General features: G+C 35.8%; 1 protein-coding gene across 2 annotated transcripts in view; it reads left to right on the top strand.

Annotated features, from left to right (window-relative positions):
• Window positions 1-23735, top strand: part of WDR72 (WD repeat domain 72) — a 191059-nt gene that overhangs the window by 47916 nt on the left and 119408 nt on the right. The window lies entirely within an intron of this gene.

The raw sequence follows: 23735 nt of genomic DNA on the forward strand, positions 1-23735 counted from the left end.
TTGATTTGCCGGATGTCCCATGATGTTTAGGCCTGATTAGGAAGGGAAAAAATTGGAGATGTCATTTTGATTAATATTTGAGCTCCCACAGTGTGTTTGGCACTGACAACTCCGGGCAGCTTGGTCACCCTTGTTGCTGTGAGACACAACAGGGATAATGTAATACTGATTTTTTCCCTAAAATACACACCAGAAATAAATCTCAGCTCTGAGTTCATTTTTCTTTTAAGAAATGAATTTAAATGAATTCTGAGGACTTTTCTGTTCACAGCAATGAATTTACATAGCAGAAAACTTGTGTAATGGATTTCTTATATGTTATTAATACAGCTTATTATTATTATTGAAAGTCTTCTGTTAAAGTTATGGCCTGTGTTGTGAAAGATGCTGTATTAAGCAATTGGATTTTTGTATTTATGTGGAAAAATGAAAACCTTACTTGCTTGAAAATCAAACGTTTCTTGATAAGATAGATCAGAAAAAATTTCCTATAAAGGTTAGAGAGTAAATTTTTTCAGCATTGTGGTCCATATGATCTCCATTGCAGCTGCTGAACTCTGCCCTTGTAGCACAGAAGCCACAATACATAAAGGAGTGGGTGGGGCTGTGTTCCAATAAAACTTTATTTACAAAAGCAGACAGCAGGCTGGATTTGTCCAGCAGCCAGAGCTTACAGACTCCTAAGAATGATGATAGTTCTTCTTAAAGATCGTTTTCACAACTCATTCTAAAGCAATCTGTAGTTTTTAATCCATTATACTTCACCGACTGTGTATGGTTATACCTATTTTGCTAATGAGGAAATGGAACACAGAGATTTTTTTAATCTGAAGGTGCCCAAGCTGGGTGCGGGGCACCTGCACTAGAATATGTTTCTTTCTTTTGTTCTGGTGTGTTCTTCACTGCATTGGACAACAGGAGCACCTTTTGCAGATGGAGGCCAGCTTTTAGAGATTGTCAAACAGGGAATTAGATAAGAAAAGCTCTGAAAAGAAAAGGAATGGCTACCAGGAAGCCCGCCAATGCTTTCCTGAAGGAGAGGGTCTCTGACTATCTCTCAGAGCTTGGCTCTCAATTTACACACAGTCCTAACAGCCCTGGTCATCTGATTTCTCAGATGACAGATTAGAAACAGCAAATTGCAAGCAGGGAGACAGTTAGTGGCAGGCACTTTGACAGCAGATGCGACAGCTGATGGGAAGGGAGGAGAAGCAAAACTATGTGTCACTGTTCAGGGCAGTCTTTTCTGTACTCATGGGAAGATGGTCACCAAAAGTAAATCGCTGGAACCGTTTTCCTTGTTCAGGAAGCTCTCAGATATGCCTGTGCAGGTTATGGGCAGCTGCCAGTCCACCTCCCGTGACTCTTGCTGGAGAGCTGGGCTTTCTCCTTCCCAGGCACGCCTGGCTTCAGGAAGGATATTTAAAGGTATTATATCCAACATGGATTCCAGACCTAAGGAAATCTCAGAAGTGACTTGGGGCCTGGAGTTCAAGGCCAGTGAGTGGGTAGAAACGTGTTCATTTCTTCTTGTGTTTGCTCAAGTAATGTGAGCTGTGTGACCTTGAGCAGGAAGCTTTACTCCTGTAGCGTGGTCTGAGGACCCAGCCTCTGGTAACAACATGGTTTCTGTGGGAAAACACTTTCTGAGTTTTAAAACAACCATCTTATAAACAGCCCATTGGAACAAAGCCTATGAATATGAAATGAAGGAAGTAAGGAAGAAGATAATACCTTTCGGAGTTATTTTCACCACAGGTGTTAAATTTTCTCTCTCTTAATTTCTTTTGCTTAGTGAAATTAGTAGCAGTTAGCTATAAAATTATTCAGTCTACTATGATGCCATATAAATGAAGCATTTGTTCTTCCGTGGTATCAAAGTACATATTCTTCAAGAAAAAATTTTTTAAAATCCCATTAAGGAAGATAAGATGAGGTTTGTCAAGTAATGTCTAATTGGCCATATTTTTAGAAAACATTCAGTGTTTAATCTACTGCAGATCTGCTTGCTTTAATTCTTTAGGGCAAGGGCTATAGATACAGGCAAGACACAGTTTCCAAGATAAATATAGTCATACTTTCCCTAATAAAACCGAATCATGTAGTTAAATTCCTACTTTGCCACACCAAAACATCACATACATTCGCTACTTGGAGAAGTAATTTTATAGTCCACAAGTTTTAATTGATTGCCTTCTTTTGTAGTATACAGTGTATAAAATAAAAATGCAAAATCCCACTAGGTACCAACTATACCATTCTGAGGGGCAGTTTTGTTTGGTTTTCTCATCAAGGTCACCCCTCTGTAGATAGATGGGTAAAGTTATGTTGTGTCTCCTGCCTTGTCAGCACAACCAGAGTGTGACTTTCATCATATGCGTGTTAAAGGTAGCTTCTGAGTATGCAGCATCTGGCAGGCAGTAGTCTCTCCAGTATGTCATTTTCTCAAAGCTACGTTATTTTGTTGTGGTAGATTACAGATGGAACCCTCTTGGGATGATTGTTTTTAGAAAAGAAAAATAGGATACATTAAAGCACAGGGTGGGCTTTTTTCCTATATCACCTTTTCCAAGCCCTTTTCTTCTTTATTATAATAATTACTGATGTTATTACTCAACATATATTTTTAGCATACTGCCTGTTTTTTGACTCTTTCTTTCTTCCTCTTTGGCCCTATTTATCACAGCTACACTATAATTTGAGATTTTGATTCCTGTAGTATTGTGTGCATGTGCATGCAATTTCTTAGGCACACACTTGTGCATATGGGCTTTGTCTGCAGTTTAGCTACTAAATATTTGCACAACTGTCAAAGTTTAATGTCTTGAGTAGAATTAGCATCCAGAAGGGTTATGCCCATGAGCCCTGAGATTCAGACTGCTAGATCTGAATCTTTCTCTACTCTTTCCAATTTTTATTACCCCAGTCAACTTAACTCCTCAAAGACTCACCAGCTCTTAATGGCAGTTAGCACTGAATAAACATTAACTATTAGTTATTATTAATCCTTCACATATTACACCACCAGTGTATACTGAAAGTTTCACTGTTTCTCCCTCTTTACCTCCCCATCTCCACTCTAGTTGAACTCAACAGTTATTTCTTATTCTGATGAAATGCATACCACTCTGAGGTATATTAGAATTATCACATATGGCCTTTCAATATAATCAGGGAAAACTTGCCCCTTTGAAACACTTTGAAAAAATACAAGACAACATTTAAGAAAGTGGTATATGCAGTACGCCAAAGTGCTCAAATGTACTGACAAGTATGCTAAGCTTTTAGTTGGAGGCAGGGGTGTAGGTTGTGTAGGGCCAGTTAGTGTAGGGGAGAGTTTTGTTACCTGCTCTCATAGTACAATGTACTTATTAATTTCATGCTTAAAACTTCAGGGTTAGTATCTGCCCTCTTCACTAGCCTAAAAACACCATGACAGCAAGAACTGTTCTGTCATGTTCACTGTTTGATTCCCAGAAGCTAGCATATCATCTGATACATGGGAAGAAATCAACAAATATTTGTTGAATTTAACTCAAATTTAAAAAAAAAATTTAGCTTCCACTAAAAAATGCTACTAAACAATGAGTAAATCACTGAACAAGTCAGAAAAAGAAACAAAAAACGCTAGAGACAAATCAAAACAAAAACATGATGATCCAAAACCTATGGGATGCAGCAAAAGCAATTTTAAAAGGGAAGTTTATAGTGATACAAGCTTACCTCTAGGAACAAGAAAAATCTCAAATAAACAACCTAACCTTATGCCTAAAGGAACTAGAGAAAGAAGAGCAAACAAAGCTCAAAGTTAGTAGAAGGAAAGAAATCATAAAGATCAAGGAAGAAATAAATAAAATAGAGACTAAAAACAATAGAAAAGAGCAATGAAACTAAGAACTGGTTCTTTAGAAAGATAAACAAAGTTAATAAACTTTTAGTCAGACTCATCAAGAAAAAAAGGGAAAGGCCTCAAATCAATAAAATCAGAAATGAAAAAGGAGAAGTTGCAACTGACACCACAGAAAGTTAAAAGATAAGAGACTACTAAGAAAAACTATATGCCAATAAAATTGACAACCTAGAAGAAATGGACAGTTTCTTAGAAATGTATAACCTCTCAAGACTGAACCAGGAAGAAATAGAAAATTTGAACAGACCAATTACCAGTAATGAAATTGAATCAGTAATTTAAAAACTACCAACAAACAAAAGTCCAAGACCAGATTGCTTTATAGGTGAATTCTACCAAACATTTAGAAGAAAGTGAACAAACCATTCTTAAAAAATCACAGAAGAAGGGGCACTCCTGAACTCATTCAGTGAGGCCAACATCACCCTGATACCAAAATCAGAAAAAGATACCACATAAAAATAAAACTACAGACTAATATCACTGATGAACATATATGCAAAAATCCTCAACAAAATATTAGCAAATCAAATCCAACAATACATTAAAAGGATCATACACCATGATCAACTGGGATTTACCCCAGAGATGCAAGGATTTTTCAGTATCTGCAAATCAATCAATGTGATACACAACATTAACAAATTGAAGAATAAAACCATATGTTCATCTCAATAAATACAGAAAAATCTTTTAACAAAATTCAATATCCATTTATGATAAAAAAAACTCTCCAGAAAGTGAGCATAGAGGGAATGTACCTCAACATAATAAAGGCCATATATGACAAACCCACAGCTAACATCATACTCAATGGTGAAAACCTGAAAGCATTTCCTCTAAGCTCAGGAACAAGACAAGGATGCCCACTCTTGCTACTTTTATTCAGCATGGTATTGTAAGTCCTAGCCACAAGCAATCAGAAATGAAAAAGAAAGAAAAGGAATCTAAATTGGAAAGGAAGAAGTAACACTGTCACTATTTGCAGATGACATGATACTATATATAGAAAACTCTAAAGATGCCACCAGAAAACTAGTAGAGTTCATCAATGAACGTGGTATAGTTGCAGGGTACAAGATTAACATGTAGAAATCTGTTGCACTTCTATACACTAAACTTTGAACTACCAGAAAGAGAAATTAAGGAAATAATCTTACTCATTATCACATCAAAAGAATAAAATACCTAGGGATAAACCCACCTAAGGAGGTAAAAGATCTATACTCTGAAAACTATAAGACACTGATGAAAGGAATTGAAGATGACACAAACAATTGGAAAGATACACCTTGTTCTTGGATTGGAAGAATTAATGTTGTTAAAATAGCCATACTACCCAAGACAATCTACAAATTCAGTGCAATGCTTATCAAAATACCATTGGCAGTTTTCACAGAACTAGAATAATCTTAAAATTTATATGGAAACACGAAAGACCCTGAGTAGCCAAAATTATCTTAAGAAAGAAGAACAGAGCTGGAGGAATCATGTTCCCTAACTTCAGACTATACACAAAGTTACAGTTGTCAGAACAGTACGGTACTGGCACAAAAAGAGACACATAGATCAATGGAACAGCATAGACAACCCAGAAATAAACCCATGCACTTACAGTCAATTAATCTACAAGAAGGAGACAAGAATATACAATGCAGAAGACAGTCTCTTCAATAAGTGGTGCTGGGAAACTTGACAGCTATATGTAAAAGAATGAAATTAGAACATTCTCTAACACCATATACAAAAATAAACTCAAAATGATTAAAGACCTAAATGTAAGACTGGAAACCATAAAACTCCTATAAGATATCATAGGTACAACACCTTTTGGAATAAATTGTCACAATATTTTTTTGAATCTGTCTTGTAAAGCAAAAATAAACAAGTGGGACCTAATTAAACTTAAAAGTTTTTAACAGTAAAGGAAACCATCAACAAAATGAAAATACAACCTACTGAATGGGAGAAAATGTTTGCAAATGATATGACCAATAACCAACATATATAAACAGCTCATACAACTGAACATCCAAGAAACAAACAATCTAATTAAAAAATGGGCAGAAGAACTGAATGCACATTTTTCCAAAGAGGATGTGCAGATGGCCAACAGGCACGTGAAAAGATGCTCAACACAGTTAATCATCAGGAAAATGCACATCAAACCACAATGAGATATCACCTCACACCTGTCAGACTGATTACCATCAAGAAGAGCACAAATAATAAATGTTGGTGAAGACATGGAGAAAGGGGAACCCTTGTACACTATTGGTATGAATGTAAATTTGTGCAGCCACTGTGGAAAACAGTGTGAAAGTATCTCAAAAAACTATACATAAAACTACCATATGATCCAGCAATTCCACTCCTGGGCATATATTAAAAAAAAACCAAAAAAACAAACAAAAAAAACCCAAAAACATGAATTCAAAAAGATACATGCACCTTAGTGTTCATAGCAGCATTATTTACAATTGCCAAGATATGGAAGCAACCTAAGTGTCCAACCTAAATGGATAAAGAAGACATGGTATATATGTACAATGGAGTACTTCTCAGCCATAAAAAAGAATGAAATTTTGCCATTTGCCACAACATGGATAGACTTGGAGGGTATTAAACTCAGTGAAATAAGTTAGGCAGAGAAAGATAAATACTATATGATATCACTTATATGTTGAATCTAAAAAAAAAAATACAACAAACTAGTGAATATAACAAAAAGGAAACAAACTCACAAATATAGAGAACAAACTGTGGTTACCCGTGGGAAGAGAGAAGGGTAGAGGGGCAAAATAGGGGTAAGGGATCAAGAGATACAAACTGTTAAGTATAAAATAAGCACAAGTGTATATTGTACAAAACAGGGAATATAGCTAACATTTTATAATGACTATAAATGAAATATAACTTTAAAAAATTGTAATACACTGTACTGTACACCTGTAACTTACATAATAGTGTACAAATTCTGTTCTGTATTATGTATTATTGTACATAATAGTGTACAAATTCTGCCACTGTTAATTTGTGCACTTGTTGGCAAATCACAAATTAATCAGAGGCTTAGTTTCCTCATGGTGATGATGATGACACTTAATACAGTGTTGCAGAAGAGATGTGATAAGTCACTATATGTGAGAATATTGGCTTTATTTTTATTAATTAACTACATATGCATGTATATATATGTGTATGTGTGTGTGTGTATATATATGTATGTGTGTACATAGTTGCTCCAAAAGAAAAAGAAACCAGAGCAACAGAAGAAAAATAGATGGGACTTTGTAAGAATTAGAAACCTTTGTGTATCAAAAGACATTATCAAGAGTGTGAAAAGGCAGCCTACAGAATGGGAGAAGTTATTTCTGAATTATATATCTTATAAATTTTTTATATCTAGAATGTATAAAGAACTCTTACAGCATAAGAAAAAGACAAACAACCCAATTTTTAAAAGGACAAAGACTTGAGCAGATATTCCTTCAAATAAGAAATGCAAATGGCCAACAAGCACATGAAAAATTATCAACATCATTAGCCATCTGGGAAGTGCATATCAAAATCACATTCACTAGGATGCTTATAATAAAAAAATGGAAAATGACAAGTTTGCCTGGGATGCAGAGAAATGGGAACCCTTGGAGATGCCAGCAGGAATATAAAATGGTGCAGCCACTGTAGAAAACAGCTAGGCATTCCTTCAGAAAAGTAAACAGAAATACCATATGAACCAGAAATTTCTCTTCTATATATAGTCCCAGAGAAATGAGAACATATATCCACACAGAAACTTATACATGAATGTTCATAGCAGCATTATTTACAATATCCCAAACGTGAAAATAACCCAACATTCATCAATACATGAATGGATGAACAAATTGTGCTATATACATACAGTGAAATTATTATTCCAGCCTAAGAATGAAGTACTGATACACACTACAGCTTGGATGAACCTCAAAAACATTACGCTAAGTGAAAGAAGCCAGACACAAAATATCGCATATTTTGTGATTCCTTCCATACGATGTTTCCAGAATAAGCAAATCTATAGAGATAGAAAGTAGATTAACGGTTATCAGGAGATGGAGAATGATTACTTAATAGGCATAGGGTATTCTTTAGGGTGATGAAAAAAATTTTGAAACTAGAGAGAGTTGGTGATTGCACAACATTGTGAATGCACTAAATGCCACTGAATTGTACCCTCTGAAATGGTTCATTTTATGTTATGTCAATTTCACTTAAATAAAAAGTACATAAATACAGAAAGTATAAAGGAAACATTTTTAAAAGCAATAGAAATTCAACATTTGTTGATAATCATTAATGGGTGGCATACTTTTAATGTTTTTTCTTTTCCATATTAATCTATATAGAGACATGCTTATATTTATTTTGTATTATGAAAGTGTTTCATAAGGTATTATCCAGTTATTAGCTCATTACTTTCATTATTAATATACCACGCTGGGAGGTATAATGGGGGACTTTAGAAAACCATTTCCTTTCAGTGGATCCACAAATCCGTTTTTAAAGGGTTTGTGAACCTTAAATGAAATCAAGTATTTCTTTCCATTTTGAATGTAGGAAACACTTCACAGTGGTATTAGTAATACCTGTGACTTTGTCAACAACAGACATCACAGATAATTTTCATATCACGTTACAATCATTACCAATATCTCAAAGTATCATTTACAAGTGTTGTGAACTTTTAGGCTTACCACTAGTACTTGCTATTTAATACATTAATAAAGAAGCATGTAAGTTTGTTTTTCAAATATTTTGATGATTATATCTCAATATAATTGATATCCTTTATGATCCTATGTATTTTATTTATAACATTTTAAAACATTGATTATGAAAAAGGCTCCATTGGCTTCCCCACTGATAAAGGGTTTCATGGCATAAAAATGGTTAAGAACTCCTCGTTAGGCTAAATGATTTCTAACGTGTGGTGCATCAGAATTACTCAGTGGTCGCAGCACAGTTGGGAAGTGTAAGTTGGTATCTGCTTTTTTTAAACAAAAAATACCAGAGCCAAAATACAATAACAGTAAAGAGTTTCATCTATTTTAAACCAAATTAAATCCAACAATTAACAGTGCCTCACGGAAGAGAGGCATATGAGTCTCATGGTGTATTTTCTTTTACTTTCATATAAAGCCTCAGTAGATACCTTTACGTGTGTGTGGACACACACACACCTGTGAATGTATTGCCATCCTCCCTCCACCACAGTAACCTGTAATTCTATCTAGTGAACATGAACCTCTACTTCGGTGAAATTATGTAAATCTTCATTTATTTTATAATTTTACAAACTTTCAAAGTAAAGAAATTTGAAGGACGTAGAAAACTTCAAGGAAAAAAATCATCTTCATGGGGTAGTTTCTGCTGTGCTCTTTAAAATCGAGATATCACATTGAAAAACTATTAACAAAAGAAACACAAGTAATTTTTTCCCAAAATTGGATTTGCTTCTTTCTCAATCCTTATTAGTTATAAACATTTGAACAATTATCTACATTTCATTACAGAATTTTACTTTATGTGAACATGGCTCCATATTGTTTTTAGATACCCTAGGCTTATTTTTAAAATTCTACATTGTATGATTAATTTTTATCTGATCAAACACATACACAGGTGTGTGTGTGTGTATACATTTAATTAAGGTATTTTTCAACTCCACTTTTTTTTAAACTCCTGGCATCTTAATTTATAGTCATATTATTGTGGTATTTGTAGGTTGTCTTTGGAGCATTTTGCATGCTCAGAAACAAATATTAAAATCAATATAGTTTCATTCTAATGATAAAAATAAATACTTTTTGCTCTTAAAACTACTTTCACCAATTAAGTGCCACTCTTCACTACCTTTAAAGTTTCCCTTGCCGGCTGCTATCTTCCTGGGGTTTACTTTAGTAAAGAAAATACTAGCAATAATCAGTTTTAGCTTACTCCTGCAGTCTGAAAACATTCTGGATCAAGTGCTGGCTGGATATGTTAGTTACAGATCTGCATTTAACGTTCTTGGGGGCTTAATCTACAGCAGCAGAAACAGGAGCACATCAGGCAGGCTACATTGTGGCTCATCCTGAACTTGGCCCCTTTTGTGAGCATTTTATATGAACACTCGGAACGTTAGTGGGTTTCACAGCTGCCATGTTTGGCAAAATAAACCCAAAAGAGCCATCTGCCCCTCCTCATGCTACCTCCTTTCAATTCCCTAGCAACTTCGCAGTAGCCAGCTGCCACAGAAACGATTGGAAAAGCAGGACTCGGTGGACTGTAATGATTGTTATTCTCTGGGAAAGTAGGTTTTCTGATTTGGCTGAGAGATAAAGGATATTGAATGTACTTGATGCATTCATCTGAGGGTATCAATAATATCCAACTTCTTCCATTAATTTATTTGTTAGTAATTGATGGGAAAGATCTTTTTTGTTTCTAGGGATGAATCAGCTAAAAACAAATCCAAAGGCCAAGTCCTTGGCTTGGGTGCTGAGCAGGAAATTTGACTGTGGGAATGTTGTCAGATTTTTTCTCGCATGATTCAGAAAAATGTTGGTTGCTAATCTCAGCCTTATCAAAAGTCCTGAGCCAGGACTGGCCCACTATCCTTCCTAGTCCCTTTCACATTCGAGTGCTGGTGTATTCCCTTCCACTCTCGGCCCAAATGCTAAGAAGACAAGGGACTTGTTTCAGCCACATGGAAGCATCAGATCAACAGAAGCTCCACTGAGGGACACAGGATGTCTCCTTATAGTTTGTGCATTGTTTGAGTGGATAGCAAGTTGTTTTTGTAATGCTATTCAAATGAACTGTACTTTATGCTGATAGATCAAAATTAAGAATATTTATGGGTTGAGATTCCAGGAAAAGAATTGGAATGAGAAGTTTTGACAGAACAATTTAGTTTTAAAAAAATTATTGTTTTTATTTATTTGTTTTGTTTTGGGGGAGGTAATTAAGTTTATTTATTTATTTATTTTTGATGGAAGTACTGCAGATTGAACCCAGGACCTTGTGCAAGCTAAGCACGCACTCCACCCCTGAGCTATATATCCTCCCTCCAAAACAGTTTACTTTTAATCCATGATTTGTCCTGTTTTTTTACATGTTATGTCTATTTTTTTTTAATGTTCTTATCTTCATTTTTTACAACCATGATTGTTTTCCCAAGCTTGGTCTGTTAACAAAACTCTCCTTCTTCAATGATTTTATAAAGCAAGTTGTGCTTTCTTTAAATACTGGATTTAGAAGAATCTTTAATACATTATATTCTAGTCATATAAATGAAACAATCAGCAAAACTGAGAGTCTGGATCTAGATGACTTAGATTACCTGAATATGTATAAGGAGAGGTCAAACGCATGATCTGATATCCTGTACTATAGAAAACTGAGCATCCTACCAACTCATCTCGGAGAATATCTTTTTTGTTAGTTCTGGCCTCCTAGCTATCAATTATTTTGAATACAGGCCCACATTCTCCTAGCAACAATTTAAAATCTAAAAAGTTTTGAAATCATTCTCTGGATGTCAGGTACTTGACTTGTCTGCACTCTGTCATTAATGTTCTCATCTCTCCCTCTCCACCCTCAGCCTCACATGACATTACCTTCTCCTGATGGCCAATAGCCCCTCTTTCTCAGGTCGTCCTACTTCTGCATGTCCTCTCTCTATTATTTCCTGAGTTTGTTTTCAGTGTACTTCTCTTTTCGTTTGTGTTTTCCTTGGGCTGTCTTACTAACACAGGTGCTTTTTTGTATGTGATAAAATATATATTGTATAAATTTTACTATTTTAACTATTTTTAAGTGCACAGTTCAGGGGCATTAAGTACATTTACCTCACTGCACAACCATCACCACCATCGTGGAAACATTTCCATCTTCCGAAAATGAAACTCTGTACCTATTAAAAAATAAGCCCCCATGCCTCCTTCCCCTCAGCCCTTGGCAGCCACCATTCTACTTTCTGTCTCTGTGAATTTGAATTTGACTACTGTAAGTACCTCATATAAATGGAATCATACAATATGTGTCCTTTTGTGGCTGGCTTATTTCATTTAGCACAGTGTCCCCAAGGTTCATCCACATTGTAGCATGTGTCAGAACATCCTCTCTTTTTAAGGCTGAATAATGTTCCACTATTATTTTCTCAATCAGAACTGGGTGGGACAATGGTTGATGCCAGGAAACCTAGATATTCTGTAAGACTCCTTCCATGGTTTCACATATATGCAACTATATACAAACCACCTAGAGGAAGTGGCATTAGATTATCAACTACAGAAACAGAGATGGTGGTGAGAAGAGTAGGATAAAATGCTCTGACTAATGAATTAAAAAAAGGTAATGGTTCTATAGAGTTATGAACCCACCAAAGACTACTGGCTATATAAGGAAACTAAGTAGCCATTCCATGAAAGTCCTAATCAATAATTTCAGAGGGCATTACTGCTTCTTAACCTCAGTACTGTCAACAGTGCCTACTGATGAACTTGGATCATTTGAAAGATAAACTATGTTCTATATTTACTTTGTAAGTCTCCAGTAAAACATGGAATTATATAATATGCTTCAGAATCACCAAAAACATTTTAAAATAAAGTACATTCGGGCTAGATGGATTGGAATCTTCATCATCTTTTACATGAACTGTTGAAAATTTTCCTGATTACCTTGCCAGAAAAACACTTTCTCCAATTTTCTTCTCCTTATTGCCAGCCAAACATTATTCACTGTAAACTTAGCCCTGAACATGCCAGTCCTCATGGTCTGTGGTGGAAACATAACTCTCCACTGCCTGGCATTCTCCTTGCCCTTTTCTAGCTTTTAGTCAAAATACTTTCCCTAACCACTTCCTCGACCACAGGACACACAAATACCCTGAAACTCATCCTTTCTCAACCTCAGTTTTTTTTGTACCTTCCTGCATTAAGAATTAAATAAGATGTGTATTAAGTGCTAAGCAAAGCTTAAAATATACTCAATGAATAGTAGCTAATGACAATTTTGATGATGATGATAAACAGAAGGAGGAGAAAAAATACACCTTACATATAATTCCTTTTGAAATAACTGAGTGTTTTAAAAGACATTTTTGATGTGGTATATTATTGTTTAATCCCAGCTATCTAATGAATCTCTTCATGGTTCCTAATACTTAGAGCATGAAAGTAGAAGTGGGTTATTAAGAATTATGAAATGTCTATCCAGCCTTCACATTTATTTGTTTTTATTACTTTATGCATTTATGTATTTAGTTACTTATTTTGCATAAAAAGCAGGACTTTGACTTATAAAATAGTGAAAAACAACAACAGCAGCAATGAACTTGAGGTCTAAATCTGTGGTCCAAAGTAAAAGTTCTGCCACAAATCCTGGCTGTATTAGTTTCCTATTGCTGCGTAACAAATCACCACAAATTTAGCAACTTAAAACAACACCCATTTGTTAACTCACATTTCGGTGAGTAAGAAGTCCAGGTGAGCTCAGCTAGGTTCTCTGCTTGGGGTCTCAAAAGGTTGAATTCAAGGTTCAGCCAATTATGCTCTTAACTGGAGGCTTTGAGGAAGAATTCAGTTCCAAGTTCATTCAGTCCTTGGCAGAATTTAGTTTATGGTTGTAGGTTTGAGGTCCTTTGGCTCTTGGCCAGCTGTCACTCTCGGCTCCTAGAGGCCACTCTCTGATCCTTGACATGGCTTCCTCCATCTTCAAAGCCAGCAATGACACTGTGCATTCTTATACTTTAAATCTCTCTGACATCCCCCTCTTCTACCAGCTGGAGAAAACTCTTGCTAATAAGGCCTGGCCCACCTAAGCAATCTCCCTATTTTAATAAGGTCAGTAAATTAGAAACCTTCATCACATCTGCAATGTCACTTTTTGTCATGTAACAACATAATCACTGAAGTGCTATCATCATACCCATATGGGAAGGAATCATAAGAATGAGAGTTAATGGAGATTATTTGTAGAATTTTGCCTATCTATCATATTGGTGATTAGGTAGGATAGTTTGTGGAGGTTCTCCTGGGTAAATGAACCCATGGAACAGAAGAGTGAACAGATAGAAGTTTTTTGGGTAACTGGGTACAGAAGCATGGTATGAAATTGCACAAATGGTGCTGGGCTCCAGGAATAATGAAGGTACACTGAGCCCTGGTGCTTTCAGATCTGACTCTGACATGCCTGGTAGAGCACTGGTCACCCATTATCACCTAAAGGAAACCACTGTAATGTACCAAGGGGAAATTGATTACAATTAAAATGTTTTTGACCTCCCATGACCACCATATCACCCCAGCAAAAAAGTGACTTTCCACATGATTTTACCCCTCATCTAGCACCTTATTCAGGAGACTGTATCCCAATTTTTACTTATTCAACACTCTTCTTTTTTCAGGTAAAATTCCAGATCAACTCAGCAAGATATTCACCTAATTAAATTAATTGACAATAGGGGTGGATAAATGATAGCATCAAATCTCTTTAAGGATATTGTATTTCTTAAGTAACTTAACCTTAAACCAAGAAAATGAGGGGAAAAAATCTATTTTTGAAATATTTTAAGATTAAAATAAGCATGCCCAGTGTAAAAAATTCTAACAATACAGAGTGAATGCCATTTTGCAATATTTAGAAGCAGTACAATTGTAATGGTTTGTATATAATAGGTAATTTTAAACTTAACTAAATATGTTTTTACGTCATAAGGTAGAGATACTTTTCCATAAACAGTCACCTCTAAAATTGGTTTTAAATTATATTGGTCTTAGAAAGAGGTTAAAAATCAAAATTTAGTCATAGCGGATTCTATGGTGTTAGCACATGTTTAAGAAGAAGGAATATTTAATAAATAAAAACTTTATCAAGAAAGCCCTAGTTTAAAATGTTTTTTAAATAAATGCATCATTTGTAATTCTTATACATCTCAGCAACTTTAACTCTAGATGTATTCTGATTTATTTTCTTTCACCCCACCCCCACTCCTTTATTCTGTTTTTCTGGGGGTCAACGGTCAGAATTAGATGTGAGGGTTCAGTGTGGCCCAGCTGATAAATCCCAGTGTTGCTCTGAATGTGCTGGAGGCAGTGGCAGAGCTGGGGTTAAGGTCGTGGTGGTCAAAGACTTTGTAAAAATGTATTCTATACACCCTTAAGGTATTAGAAGGCTGATGTGAAGCCAATTGTGCGTTTATCTTATTAGGGCTTTTATATAGAGCAAAATGAGCCACATCCCCAGTAATCTATTTTATAGCTGAGTTTATTATATTCAAATACATTTAGGAATGAAGGTACATGACTTTATGCCTAATTTAATGCTTTCAGATGCATTCCCTATCCCCACCCTTCCATTATTTTCTATTTTGCTAAGTTTGACACCTCTGGGGTTCCCTGTCCCTGATCAGAACCCCCATCAGTTACACATTTTCTAGAGTAAGATGCAGTAACTGTGAAATGGTTTTGTTAGGAAGGGGGCACCAGGTCGATCTCCATACACTTTTATGAGCAAGGCAGTGAACTTCACGTGTAACTGAAGGTAAGTGATAAACCTTCCAATAGTCCCAGTGGTCAAATTCTTTGATACATAGAATTTGATTACAGCTGTCAATAAGCTGTTTTGTTGAAGCCAGGTTTTATTAATTTGACTACAAAATTCAGTAGTGAGGACATTATTTTGGCTGTTCTCTTTTAGAGAGAGTGAATTTGAAATATAACCGTCGTCTTAATCATTGCCCAATATTGTGGTGGATTCAGTTAGAAAATTCCTGCCTGATGTAGCAAAAAAGCCTGACTCTACAATGTGTCCACGCACATGTTCTCACTGTTAAGCTTTATTCAAATAAGTACAATCTGTATTCATTACTAATCACATAATAGGAATTATTTACCAAATTCCAAGTTTTTCACAATCCCATAATAAGCACAATGTTTAATTGAAAAAAAATTTTTAGTTAAACAAATTGTTTAAAATTTGTTGTTTTACAATATATGTGACTTTAGTGTGCTGGGAGGATTTTTTATTTCTGTAGTAATGCTATTTCTATAGTGTTCTTCTGAGGAAAAGCACCATGACTTATAATAAGTCAATTACTGTCTCCAATTTATTTACCTATAATTTTTAAGTAAATGAAATGTTTCTGTACAATATGATAAAAAAGTTACCCCATCTGAGTATTGTTTTTGAATCTTAATTTATTCACTGTTCGCAGATGTATTTATCAAGTAACTATGATTTCTGTTTTAACCATTTCTGTCCATTTTGAGATAATATCTATTGCTTTTCCCACAGACTTAGTTGACCTAGTTGTTAAATTGTAGAACAAAGTTTGGCTGGCTGGGGCTTTTTTTTTTTTTTTTTCCTGGCTGGGGCTTTTAAATATGTAATTTAAAGCTATTCATTAATTGACAGCAGGCTGTAATAATTTTGTTGATTTTGCAAAGCAAATTATTAGTGGGGGTTGAAAAAATGTTTTAGAAGACAGCAAATATTTAAAATATGCTCAGATTACAAGAGAAATAAAATCAAGGGAGCAACTTCTGGCTGTTTGGAAGGGAATCAAAGTGTAGAATATAACTACTCCTTCTTCCCTTTCTTTATGTAGACGTCCAAGTCTGTGACATCATAAGGACTATTTTATCACCTAAATGCATGCTGTTCACCCTCTGCCTTGTTCATCTACCACAGTTAAAGGCAGCATCCTTTGTTGTGCACATTTTGCTTTAAAATAGCTTGATACTTCAAAAATCAGATTTCATAACAGGCACATTACAATGTGATCATTTGCCCTATTTAAAAACAAAACAAAAACTAAAGAAGCCCTATAAATATTGAAAATCCCAATGCATTTTAAATATGGCTGTATTTCAGCAACATACTAGTTTACAGCAGTTTCTGAATTTTCCTCTTTTCCTTTCCTCTTTATGTGCAGCAACTGCTAAAGGTTTTGTGCTGGTCTCTTGACACATCACACTCCAAACTCTCTTGAAGACAACATTCTTTCATTGGGATTTAATCCTCACTCATCTGCTGATAATGATTAAGCCTTTGTCTCTCTGCTCTGATCACTACCTGGAACTGTACGTGTTAACTTTGCACATCTGTTTGGATGTTCTCCAACTTGGCCTTTACAACAAAAGAATCAGCTCATCTGCACCCTCTTTATTAGGGTTGTTTAGGTAGCTAGCAAGCAGTAGAAGCAAAGTTAAGCTGGTTTTACCAGAAAGAGGTATTTATTGTAAGGATTTAAGGGTGTCTTATAGAGACGTCAGGGACAGTATTTCTTAGGAAGGGACTAACCACAACTAGAAAGTCTAATCAATCTCAATTTCTCTCTCTCCCCCTCCTTCTCTTCCTCCCTTTCTCCCTGCCCCCCATCTCTTTCCTTCTCTTTCCCTCCTTCCCCATATCTACCTCTCCCTCCTTTCTTTGTATAGACTAGAATATTCTGCTCCTCAGTCTTTGGGGCAAGAAATGGCTAATCCACAGGTCAAGTTAAAATATCATATTTAGAGGTTTACTTGTGTTTCCAATTCCAGATTCTTGAGACATCAGGAAGGACCTGGCCTCACTGCTCAGACCTGGGACAGGCATCAGGCATGTGAATGCTGCTTTTCCCAGTGTTGGCCCCTCCTGGGCTCTAGGGTTGAAGTTTATAATGGGTATAATTTGATGTTTTCTTCTGTGACACTGAGACCTTGGTATGCTCTGATGCCTTCATAGCCACCTCCTTCCACTGATACTAGGAAAGAATAAAATTTAGTTTATTCATTCAGTGGGCATATATTGAGCCCTGCTTCATACCAAGCTCATAGAATACATACTTGCCAAAAAGAATTTAGCATCCAGTATGGAGACAGCCCTGAATTTAAGCACACAAATAAAATATACCCATTACACATGTGTTAAGTTCTGCAAAATAAAGAAACTGAGATAGAAAACAATGCGTGAGAGGAGAATTTAGAAAGGCCTCCCTGAGGAGGTGAGATTTTAAGTAAATTTATGGAGAGAGTTGGAGCTAACAGCAAAGTTTATTTTCGAAGATCTTTTTTTTTTTTTTTTTTTTTAAAGGATCTAATTTGTGAGCAAGGGCAGGATGACATGGGAGGAAGCAGGGGTGAGAATATGACTTGTGGGTCAAGGAGTTTGGATTTAATCCCAAGTGCAGCCACAGAGAAAAATCATTAGCCAGGTTGTGGATGTCATATAATCCATTAAGAAGTATTTATCTAGTCTTTAATTTATGCCAGACTCCAGTCTGGTTTACTGAGGAGGATTAAAAAATAAGGCAAATATATAATCCTACCCTGATGTTGATTATAACTTACCCTGAGAGGCAAAGCTGACTGAGGAGTTTCCAGGCTCAAGTAGGACACAGGGGACCACCCTGATCTTATGTCCAATGAGCTCAGGCCTGTTGTCAGGTGGATCCCAGTGCCATGGAGCCGGGGAGGTTTGTTAAACTGCCTACAAGGGGCTGAGTGAGACCCCGCTGCATGTCAGACGAGGGCTGTCATAGCACAGCGCTCACTCTGTGCCAGAACCTTCTAAGCCTTTTCCTTTTTACATATTTACTCAATCTAATCCTCACAGTAACCCTGTGAGGTAAAAGATATTAATATTCCTATTGCACAGGTGAGGAAACTGAGGCACAGAAATGTAAAATGACTTGCTCAAGACCACACAACAAGTAAGGATAAAACCAGGATTCAAGTGCAGGGCAGACTGGTGCTGAGTCTGCTCTTACCCACCACGCAGTGATGTCTCCAGGCTGTCAGCCTTGGCAGATGGAAAGGACAACAGCTAGGCACACAGTTACATAGGGGGCCATAGAGAGAGTTCTGGAGTTAAAAAAATGTGATTAGGTGTTCCATGGGGTGTTTGAACTAGTGATGAAAGCAGGATATACAAGTGGAAATATTGTCAGTGTGGACCTGGGCTCTGCAAAGAAGATTTTGGCTGCTTCTCGTGTTTCTGTGCACTGGCTTTTTGAGGAGTAGGCAGTTTTGGATCAGTGAGAACTGCTTTGGATGCTTGCCAGTGCCATCTCTCCTTCACTTTTTGTCAGGATGTTAATTGCTTTAAGCTCTCTTACCACTGTGTCCATTCTCCAATGTACTATTGTATAGTTTAGGATTAAGTAAAATTGTATAAAAACTCATATTTAAAAAACTAAGCAATAGAAGAAAATGGAAGATATTTATGGAAGGCATTTTATACGATGGAGATTTTTACTTGGGGTAGATTTTGTGGTATTTTTTACAAAATAGTGTCTCTACATCTTTCCTTATCATGTTCTGATTGATCCAAATGAAGGGCAGGTGTGAGTTAAATCATATTCTTGATGAGGTACAGGGAGAAAGAAAAAAAATCTAATTATTGTTTCATTCACTTTGGAAAGCAAAAGATCCCCTGAAACTGGAAGTTTTGTAAGCCTTCAGATTCTGGTATTTCTTTAATATCAGGCAACATTGACTGTTCTGTCTCTTGCCAAGAACAGCTTATTAGAGTTGAAAAGGCACCCCACATTGGATCTGGTTGGGATCCCACCCTCCCTCCTAGGTTACTATTTACATCGTGACTACTGTTCTTGCTATCGACGCTCCCTAACAATTTAGGTATATTTCTGAAGTTGTGTAAATTCCGTAATTTCAGGGATATATTTAAAGGAACATTTGTCATCAGAAGTGATTTATCCTGGTATATTCAGGATCTAATCAGAAGAGAGAAATGACACAGTAATTTGAACAGATATATTTTAACATAAAAAAATTAGTAACCATCAGAAAGAATTTGAGTATGAGGGATAGGTTAGTAAGAACTAAAGAAAATTCTAAAGAATATAGGAATAGTAGATTTAAGGAGTGACCTTTACCCTGGGGCTGAGATGGGCTGCCCAAGGAACAGCCCTCCCCACCCCCAGGGCTAAGACCCTGACCTTGCTGGAGAGGTCATGGCTGTGGTCACTGGAGGGTAGAGGAGCTGCTGTGGTTTGGCCTGGAGGAAATTGCCATAAATATTCCCCCAAGGTGCTAGGGAAAGCTGTTGACAGGGAGATACTGGGGGAACTCTGTTACAAAATCATCCAAAGAGTGTGTCAAGGGGAGCTGCTGTCCACTGGGTGCTGCTGGCGGACGTGTGCTGCAAGGTGCCTGCCTGGTGCTGGGGAAGAAGGCACCCACACTGCTGCAATAGAGCACACCAGATCCAAGACGAAAATCCCTTTCTGCTACTAGATCCTTCCAGCACCTTTTATCCACAAAGATTAACACTGCACCAGCTGTTAAAGGAAAAATATTTAAAGGGCTCACAAGCCATTTTCAGAGCAGGCAGTAAAGGGTGAATTTGTAACTAAGAGACAATACATTGATAACTGGCACGTATGGGGGTCCCTATCTATCCACTGTCAGGATGTTTGACAAAAGCTGTTATCCTGAACTTATTAGAAAATCAACTTACTATTTTCAAAATGCAATTTACGGTTTCTGGTCTTACATTTAGGTCTTTAATCTGTTTTCAGATTACTTTTGTATGTGGTGTTAGAGATGTTCTAGTTTCATTCCTTTACATGTAGCTGTCCAGTTTTCCCAGCACTGCTTATTGAAGAGACTGTCTTTTCTCCATTGTATATTCTTGTCTCCTTTGTCATGGATTAATTGACCATGTGTGTGGGTTTCTTTCTTTAGTATTTTATAGTTTCCTGAATGCAGGTCTTTTGCTTCTTTATGTAGGTTTATTCCTAGGTATTTTATTCTTCTTAAATGGGATTGTTCCCTTAATTTCTCTTTCTGATAATTTGATGTTAGGGTCTAGAAATGCAACAGATTTCTGTGTATAAATTTTGTATCCTGCAACTTTACCAAATTCATTGATGAGCTCTAGTAGTTTTCTGGTTGCATCTTTAAGATTCTCTGTGTATCCTATCATGTCATCTGCAAACAGTGACAGTTTTACATCTTCCTTTTCAGTTTGGATTCCTTTTATTTATTTATTTTTCCATCTCTGATTGCTATGATAAGGTCTCTTTGACATAAATCATAAAAATTTTTTTGGACATGTCTCCTAAAGCAAATGAAATTATAGCAAAAATAAACGAATGGAACCTAATTAAACTTAAAAGCTTTTACACAGCAAAGGAAACCATGGACAAAATGAAAAAATAACCTACTGAATGGGAGAAAATATTTGCAAATGATATGACCAATAAGGAGCTAATATCCAACTTAACAGCTCATACAACTCAATATTAAAGAAAAAAACAATCCAATTAAAAAATGGGAAGTAGAACTAAATAGACATTTTTCCAAAGAGGACATGCAGATAGCCAACAGGCACATGAAAAGATGCTCAACACAGTTAATCATCAGGAAAATGCACATCAAAACCACAATGAGATGTCACCTCACACCTCACACCTGTCAGAATGACTATCATCAAAAAGAACACAAATAACAAATGTTGATGAGGATGTAGAGAAAAGGGAACCTTGTACACTTTTGGTGGGAAAGTAAGTTGGCGCAGCCACTGTGGAAAACAGTATGGAGGCTTTTCAAAAAGCTAAAAAAAGAACTACTATGTGACCCAACAATTCTACTCCTGGGTATATATCCACCCCCCCAAAAAAAACCCCTCAGGGTTTATAGCAGCATTATTTACAATATTTACATTAATTACAAGATATGGAAGCAACCTAAGTGTCCATCAACAGATGAATAGATAAAGAAGATGTGGTATGTATGTATGTGTGTGTACACACACACACACACACAACTGAACACTATTCAGCCATAAAAAGAATGAAATTTTGCCATTTGCAGCAAAATGGACAGACTTAGAGGGTATTATACTCAGTGAAATAAGTCAGACAGAGAAAGACAAATACTGTGTGATATCACTTATATGTGGAATCTAAAAAAATTCAACAAACTAGTGAATGTAGCAAAAAAAGAAGTAGACTCACAGATATAGAGAACAAATGAGTGGTTACCAGTGGGGAGACAGAGGTAGAGGGGCGAAATAGGGGTAGGGAATCAAGAGGCACACACTATTATGTATAAAATAAGCAACAAGGATGTATTATACAATAAAGGAGTATAGCCAATATTTTATAATAACTATAAATGGAATATAACCTGTAAAAATTGTGAAGCACTATGTTGTATACCTGTAACTTACATAATATTGTACAGCAACTATACCTCAACTAAAAAAAAAAAAAAGAGAGAGTAGATATGCTTTGAAGAATATCACTATAATTAAGCAAATAAAATTTTTGCAGCCATTTGGACAAAAAAAACCCTGCAATTTATTTGCCTATGGTAAATTTGAAAGAAACTGACTCACTGTGACCCCTCCTTATATAACATTTGTGCTTCAACTAGTTCTTTGAAACAAAATAATCTAATTATTTTTAAAGTATTTAATAATTAGTCAAGATGAGAACTACTGTTCACAAAACCAGTGTTCAGGATCTGTTAGAATGGGCCTTTTTAGTTTGGAGTAGAAATAACTTATGTGTTATTTTAAATATTATAACAAATTAGTTTTCAGATGTTTCTTGCCTCTGCACTACCATTAGATTTTAAGCAGCTCCAGGGGAGCAGGCTTGAGTCATTCTTGTTTACCATACGTTGCCACCATCTGGCACAGTGAGTGGCACATAGTAGATACTAAACTGATTTGGTATCTGAGCATGAATGAAAATGAATGACAGCCTGCCAAGTTTGTAGGTGAAATGTTTTCATCACTGAAAAATACAAGAAATACCAGAAATATTTATTTGTGTATGACATTGGGTATAGAATAATACATATGAATATTTAAAATGTTTGGTGCAAGGCACATATCATATGTATTAAAGTGTAATCAATTCTTTCCCAAGAATTCTCAAAATCTTTAGACAAATCATAGTTTGAGGAGCCACTGAAAACCTTTGAGAAGAGATTATCTGTGGTGACATCATATTCAAAACTCATATTTTTATTGAAGTATAGTTGCTGTACAATATTATATAAGTTACAGGTGTACAGTGTAGTGATGCATCATTTTTAAAGGTTATACTCCATTTATAATTATTATAAAATATTGGCTATATTCCCTGTATTGTACAATATATCCTTGTAGCTTATTTTAAACATATTCAAAAAGAGACTCCTCATAAAGACAGTGAACTTGAGATGTCGCAGGTAACAAGTTCTGGAGTGCAGTCATTTTCAGGACTTAGTAATAACTGTAATAATAACCATTGTCTTTGATCTCTTCCTATTATTATCCTTAAGAGAAAGGATGTTCTTGATGTTGCTGCCTGCTTCATTTGGTGAAGATACAGCAATCTTGATGGAAAAGGAAAGCTTAGAGAAATAACTAAGCTTATAACTTTATAAAATTTACATGTTAAAGATGTTAATTTATGAATGTAGAAATGGTATAATGAAAAGATATCATTGTTAAGAGACCAGAAGCTAAATTGCTGCTCAATATTTTAGCTGTTAGTGATTCAGAATCCAAAGCACCAACTAATGGTAGTCTTTTGCTGTAAAGGAAAGATACGGAAGAGAGGAGGAGAAATGGGAACGAATTGAACAGTCTTAATCTTCAAATCTGTCCACATAATCTAAAGATGTAGGGGTATATAAGCATTGTATCTATTTTCTTATTGCAGTTACTTTAAACTGATATTTTCTTAATACTATTAATAAGAATGATCTTTTTCCTTTCTAGCAAATAGTACAACTAGTTTTTTCACTGGTGGGAAAGGAATAATATGAAATGAAATCTGTGTTTAGATTCT

Source organism: Camelus dromedarius, chromosome 5 (assembly GCF_036321535.1).
Source record: "Camelus dromedarius isolate mCamDro1 chromosome 5, mCamDro1.pat, whole genome shotgun sequence".
In the NCBI taxonomy this organism is placed as follows: domain Eukaryota; kingdom Metazoa; phylum Chordata; class Mammalia; order Artiodactyla; family Camelidae; genus Camelus; species Camelus dromedarius.